This window comes from Mytilus galloprovincialis, chromosome 6 (assembly GCF_965363235.1).
Source record: "Mytilus galloprovincialis chromosome 6, xbMytGall1.hap1.1, whole genome shotgun sequence".
In the NCBI taxonomy this organism is placed as follows: Eukaryota; Metazoa; Mollusca; class Bivalvia; order Mytilida; family Mytilidae; genus Mytilus; species Mytilus galloprovincialis.
The window spans coordinates 77,319,890-77,328,094 of NC_134843.1; positions in this window are offsets into that span (position 1 = coordinate 77,319,890).

The window sequence follows — 8,205 nt, forward strand, 5'->3', positions numbered from 1 at the left end:
CATAATCATTATTACAGCAGCTTATGTACTTGTTCCATGTCATACCAAATCTAAGTACAAATCAATATACTAGCATCCTTGTAATTCGGTTACTTGTTTTACGTCTAAGAGCTGGATAAGATAAGATAGCAATTTGATATTTACAAAACATATTTGATTTGTTTTATTGATGTTTGATTTTTCCATTTGATATGGGAATTTCCGTTTTGAATTTTACTCGGAGTTCAGTATTTTTGTGATTTCTTTTATATTGTCGCGTGAATCAAACTATATTATTAATTGGGAGTTATTTCGAACTTTTGTGAAACTCGTAGAAGTGAATCTGAATGTCCCAAAAATATTGAAAGCATTCATTTTTTAAGATATATGAAAATAACAAATTAAACTAATATGATACAGAGATGTAAATGTATAAATGTATATAGGATACATGTACGTGTATAGGCGCAATAAAGAGAAATAAATGTCTCATTCAATTGGGATTTCTCACAATTCTATCATACAAAGATTTTAAAGAAATGAGATATCTTCATTTGATACAATGTGATATGGAGTTCATTTCGCTGAATTAATCATTTAAGGTGGAATCGTATGGCAAGCCGTTTTGCTATTTATTCTTACTTAATTGTCTTTATAAGATAAACTATATAAGATATCTTATAAACTATATGAGATATCTTATAAACTATATAAGATATCTTATAAATTATATAAGATATCTTATATAAAAATTGTTAATAAGATATCTCATATACTTTATCAGATATCTTATAAACTTTAGAAGATATATATATATCTTATATAACATTAAAGATATCTAATATAATATATAAGATATCTCATATAAATGAAATTATATAAGCTATCTTATATATTATAGGAGATATCTTATTAGTTTATAAGATATCTTATATAGTTTATCATATATCTTATATAATTGTCTTTATAAGATATCTCATAAACTATATGAGATATCTTATAAACTATATAAGATATCTTATAAATTATATAAGATATCTTATATAAAGATTGTTTATAAGATATCTCATATACTTTATAAGATATCTTATCATTTTTAGAAGATATCTTATAAAGTATATAAGATATCATATAAACTTTATGAGATATCTTATATAACAGTAAAGATATCTCATATAACATTTTAAAGATATCTTATACAATATATGAGATATCTTATAAAAATGAAATTATATAAGATATCTTATATATTAAAGGAGATATCTTATATATTATAGGAGATATCTTATATATTATAGGAGATATCTTGAAATTCGAATAAAAAGTAAAACGGCTTGCCATAGAATCGAGACAAATTTCATGAGTTCGATTTCAAAGAGTCATTATGTAACAACTATTTTTTAGCTTACCTAATACTAGTTTTAGATCTCTTATAAAAAAAAAAAGATGTGGTATGATTGCCAATGAGACATATCTTCACAAGAGACCAAGTGGTACAGAAATTTAAAACAACTATAGATCACCGTACTACCTTTAACAATGAGCAAAGCAACATTACTTGACTAATTAAGCCAACAGTAGTTTATCGATGGTCAATTCGCTTGTTTGATTATGAAAATAAAAACCAAGGTTACTTAACAAATATGGGGGAATAGCTTAAACTCTCAAAAGCGATGACGAGTGCGTCGACAAGTTTAGCGTAGCATCATGCTCTATATGCCCTACCTGCCATGTGAATTCACAGTCATTCAAAATGTTGTAATCGTAAACCAAATAGGTCACAATCGGTAAAAATCCACATGTATAGACATGTAATCTGTTATCTAAAGATCTAATACTTTATAGACATATTGCTAGTCGAGACGTTTTCGCGATGGTGACCGTACTGAGGTGTCGATTTCACTTGTTCTAACATTCGAATAACTCTGTTGCAGCAACAGTTTTCAACTACCGGGCAACTTCATTTAAATTGGGGACCGGGGGAAATAATGTAACGAGATGTGTCGAGAATTTAAAGGTAAAGTAGTGGTTTAGTCTATTTTGAGCTAGAGACGATATGGTATTTTGTTTTGTTTTTACACTTAAAAAGTTTAGGAAACTGAAAAGTTTTGTTAATACGCTGGTCTACACTCCACCAAATCTATGCTTTTCCTATGACTAATGGTCAACGGTGAAATTGGGATTGCAATAACGTAAAAACCAGTAAGTTCAATGTATTCGCCTAGCAGAATGTTACTCAACGGAAAATTTACATGTATGTTACGACATTTATTAATGCAATGTATATTGCAAACTATTTAACAAAAGCGAAAATCCAGTCTGCTTTCTACATATTTATACGTGGTTTACAGTCTAACGAATCTACAAAACTGCATGATTCATATAGGAGACCTCTGGACTTGACTATACAATGTATATCTGTCAGCCTATAAAAATGAAAACGCAGGAAAGAAGAAAATACATACTCGAGCAAACTGTTTTTGGGTTGAATTAAGTATAAAGATGTTTTCAAATATCATTGTGTATACCAATTTCCTACTAACATTGAATTTGTCAAGAGAATATTCATATATTGATTATTTATCAAATATAAAAAAAAAAAAAATGACTTCTCTAATTTGTTACATTTGTCTAATAAAGGAATTTCAAGATTGTACTTTGTCGCTTTTTTATTTTATTGGGTTCCGTCATACATATTGAGTTGTTTATTGTTGTGCAGGCCGTTTCATTTGTAAGAAACCGTAGGTGAATACTAAATAAATGGAATGAATAATGCAATAACTCACCGGGCATACTATATTTGAGCGGGAAAATGCACATATTGTCACTTGAGTGCCGACATCATATGATATTTTAGCGCCGGAATATTAACCTTACCTGGGTTTCCAAAAATGTCGTTCGTATCGAAATTTCGTGCGATACTTTTATATGAATTAAGAAAATATTTTCAAAAAGTAAGAAAAAGTGTACGTTTTCAAAATAAATATATTCAATATGATTGAACAACCGAGTTATTCCACTGGTACTAGCTAGTTAATAGTAGAGTAATCCTGAATTAATCTATACTTGTCAATAAAGTCTATTCTTATAATTCATTAGATATGCAAATTTCTTCGTTCCATATTTCTTCTATTTATAAAGTGAAATGTTCCTTGTTTTACAACAGTGTTTTGTTTTCTTTTTAGATCTTTTTTTGCGTTATAAACTCCACATCTAATTAACTGTATATACTGCCTGAAATCATATTTCCACCCCGTGGTTAGCAAGGGTAACATATTATATATGACGAACAGAAAACTTATTTTTTTTCCCGCTGTAATTTCCTATGTTTATTTTTTCTCTTTCACTCAAGTGACCTACAATTTCGGCTTTCAAATGTCCTATACTTTGTCACTTAAACGTTAATCGTTTCATCGCTCAAATGTCAATGCCATTTTGCCCTACTGTTTATTGTCGAATTCACTACAAGTAAACGGTAAGTAATTAAATACAAAACAAAATAAAAATACCAAAAAAAAGTAAAATTGCAAGTTGTCAAAAAGAAAGAAGATACACCAAAAAAAAAAATGATAATAGCAAACAATAGGTGCATCAAATATACCGACAAATAGCATACTTATGACATAACATGTAATATACGACATTATTCTAGGCTTTAGAAAATACTAAGTTTACACAAAAAACAAGACGGACAAACTTATAGCTAAAGCAGAAAAACAAAAAGTGTATATAAAACTCACTAGAGATAAAAAAAAAAAAGAAGAAAAAAACAAAAAAAAAAAAAAAAAACAACATTAAGTTAAACGAGCCCCATCAAATAATGTGGGTTTAAAACGTTTTAACCCGATGCATTTTCATACATCTGTCCAAAATCATGCGCCTATATATAGATGTTGTCGTTTGATGGTGTGTTTCATAAGTTTTTCTCGTTTCTCATTGTTTTTTTTATAGACCGTTGGTTTTCCCTATTTGAATTGTTATAACCTAGTAATTTTTGGGGGTCTTTATAGCTTGCTGTTCGGTGTGTACCTGTACTTATTTCCTCGTACATGATTATCCTTAATAACATATTGTCCCTACTGAAAGGAATGATTCATGGAATTAGGAACTATTGCTGCAAGATATTATAAAACGGTTAAAAGAGAAGAAGTTTTAGATTATTAAATGTTGACCAGATACGTAAAAACTATGTTTATCTCCATTATCCATATAGACTGAAACTCCATCAACCGCGAGACGCACTAATAATGAAACAGAGGCATTTCATAAGCACTATTAACAATGATTATTTTTGTTGTTGTAATTTTTGACATTATCGTAAATGTCCAAGCCCCTCCTTACATTAAACTGCACAGTATCAGTATGAAGCTGGCATAACTCAGAAAAGGAAACATTTGCCATTGAAAAACACAAGACCTGTACAAGGGGTGAACTGAGTCGTAGAAATTCATTATGTGTCTTAAATAAAATTGTCAGGCTTTTCTATGATTATTTGTTTGACTGGAAATAGCTTAATGTTTCTTTGCATACTTTAATACAAGTTTCATTAACCCACTCGAAATGATCTTTAAATCAATCAAATTAAATGCAAATGCCGGTCCATTGCTTATTGTTTGAAAATAAATTGGTTCAATCGTATTTTGTTTTTACCTTTGCTGCGATTGATACTTTCATTTCAAAACTAGTGACACAAATGTAGCATCGGCGCAAACGGATTTCTCCCTATATTTTTTAAACTGAATTAAACCAGTTTAATGTCGATGTAACTATCCGTTTTAATGTATACGATAGTGAGATTTTGGGAAGTTGTGAAACTACGACTTGCCATTGTTTTCCCATATCGTCATAATATAGTACAAATACAATAAAACCAAAAGTATTTTCTTAATTTTATTTCCCAGAGTTTCTAGAATAACCACGGCGACACTGACGTTTAAAGAAAACGTTCACAGAACGTTACTTTTGATTAAAAACAAATATGTCAAACTGAGTCAAAAGAAAGTAATTTCCAAATGATGGATATAAACACATTCAAAAGTTACGACAGCAAGTACGGGTTCTCCATTGTTATTACACACATTTGTCATTTATATTAAATCGTTAAATCAATTGGCTTCCAACATGATTCTAAAACGTAGTAAACACAGAATTTATAAAAATTCACATCATTAAGTACATTTTGTACGACGTAAAGGAAGTAGCAAAGTTATAAGGGATATTGTATTAAATTTTTTAGACGACTAGCTTCTATATCTAAAACTATGTTTCAATCTTAAGTATTATTTTTCATTCCGATTGTTTAAGAATGTGACTAATTGATTTTGTTTTCTATTAAATGTATAGAGGACTCTACTATGTTGGTACTCTATAAATTAGGATGGAATTTCTAAAGAACGATTGTTGTCACGAACGTGCAATTAACTCGCTTTAGTGCTATAGTGTGATAGCTGTATCTGTCCTACATTTTAATATCGATGAAGTCATCAGTTCTTGCTATTCTTTGAAAAATCCTATTGTGATGTTATGAAAATGAAAGACCATGCCTTATGACGGCGTCTATATACAGAACATCAGTTTTTGTAGAACATTGAAAGACAGATTTCGCTGGTCTACAAATCATCTAAAACTATGATAGACCGTTTATTGTATAATTTTTCTTGTGCCTAAGAAAAGAAAGGTGTGCATCAACTACCTCAGATATACTGCACAGTTCAAATCTATTTTTACCTTAAGGGGTGGTTCCTGGATTTTGAAAGGGGCGTTATTCTATCAAATTAAAAAAAAAATATCACCAAGTGTATAGCGAGACTAAAGACAATATTGACGATTTTAAGCTAAAACACGATACTTTATCCAATCCAAGGGTCAACGACCTGTTCGCCCCCACCCTCGAATCCGCCATCTGCCTTGAAATTACGTTAAAGTTGAACTTCGTACAAACATCGTAGTTTCAAAATAGGAAAAAGAAAGGTTTCTCATTCCTTTACTTTTTTTATCTATAAAAAAAAGAAGATGTGGTATGATTGCTAATGAGACAACTTTCCACAAGAGACCAAAATGACACAGACATTAACAACTATAATAGGTCATCGTACGGTCTTAAACAATGAGCAAATCCCATACCGCATAGTCAGCTATAAAAGGATAAGCTGGGACATAAACTACTTTATTATATTTTGTGTACAACGTAAATCTAAATCAGTGTTTTAAAGTTAGAAAGATCAAGGAATTGTATATTTAAAAGGAATGGAAACGCGACTCGAGATCAATCGGGATACCCGCAGAGCACCCGCAGAGCTATAATCCATGTCTGGTTCAGGCGGAAGTATGATGAATAATATAAAAAATCATGACGGGGTCCATTTCCTGTCATAAAGATCGGTCTTTTAATTCGAATGTAGGACAGAAAGTCACAGGACAAAAAGTCACAGACAAAAAGTCACGGACAAAAAGTCACAGGACAAAAAGTCACAATTCATTTTTTCTGATTATTTTCTTTAAATAAAAAAAAGCTTATTTCTACAAAAATATTTTTGTATTTTTCTTGAACTATTGTATATAAACCAACTTGGTTAACAAAATTTATCAAAAAAAATGTCAAAGATGAACAAATAATTGTTTAAAAAACAAAATGTCAGAGTGACTTGGCACTTATATGGCTTCATGGTGCCCAGAAATCTTCCTTTTGCATGATTAAAATTAAATAAATCTTCATTTTTCAAATATAATAACACATTGCCTAAACTTTTTAATATGAATACAGCTGTATATGTATTAAAAAGGAATTATTTCAAGATATTTCTCTTATATATTAAAAAAATTGTCAACATATTATTTGTGACTTTTTGTCCTGTGACTTTTTGTCCTACCAAATTTGTGACTTTATGTCCTGTGACTTTTTGTCCTGTGACTTTCTGTCCGTTTACCTTTTAATTCATGGGGTCATCTTGCTTAAAACGATATAAAATGAGAGATAAAGCCGAAATCAAGAATAAACTTTTATTCCTTGAATAGGTATCACTTTAATGCCTCATTAAACAGGTTTGTAAGATTGTATTGAGTAAATTCTCATTGGAATAGATCTCTGTCTTGAAACTTGGCTACTCTCTCCAAGTAGCGTAGACACGCAGATACCTGTTCACGGATTGATGTGTCAGTTGTTTCGTCTGCGATTAATGTGAAAAATTTACTATTGTTGCAGCTTTCAACTATCGATGTGCGAATCTGATTTCCGATTATGTTTATTATTTCGTTTTGAATATCAGGGGACGTATATTTTGCCCTGCTACTACTGTTCGCTAAGTGGTCCCTTAAAATGTCGTCGCCCTGTGCCTTTGAGTTTAATATTGCCAAAAAGTTACTAAGCTCTGGTGTGTGTCCACGTATTGCAATATTTTGTTTCCCGCATAACAAAAGTGTCTCAATAATTTTCAACAGAACATGACGATTTTTAAAAACTTGTGTCTTTTTGAATTCAGAAAGTTTGTATATGGTTGCTTCATCAGCAGAATCTTTTGAATGTATGTGTACAAAGTTATCTGCCATTGCCTGGTATTGAAAGTGTGGAGAACCTTCCCTGGTATGGCGCTTTATGAAGCAAGACAAATTGGACCAATCTGTAACTTTATTGATAAAAAGTTTCTCTTTTGCTTCCTTTCGACCAAAAATCACACAAGGGCCACAGTATAACGCATCCTCAGAGACTGAATAGCGCATCCAGCTATTTTCCAACAACCATTTAGCCGAAAGGCGACGACTGTTTTTACCTATTTCCCTGTAAAGAATGACGATTATTAAGCTATTAAATTATGTAAATTTATTATATAGGGCCTATTATATACATGTATATCTGCGCAAAGTAAGTCAACATACCCCCCTTTTTTTAAATTTAAATCCCTGTATAAATATACGGTTTGCCGGAAATTAGACGCGTTTCTCATGTTGAGTTATTTTTTACCCGGGGAACGAAGAACTAAGATAGATTCGGGTTGAAACGCGGGTTCAAACTTTGCAATTTACACAGACTATCTCATTCTGGGTCTGTTATTATCAATTTAATTTACGACGTGTGAACCTTTTGAAATTGGCTGTTTTTCGGACAGTTGATGGATTTTCATAACCACTAAAAAATTTGCCGGTATACTATTGGACACAATTTTGAAGTCATTTGCGCATATCTCATATAATTTGAAGGGTTACACCTTGCATATGATATAATTCCATTTT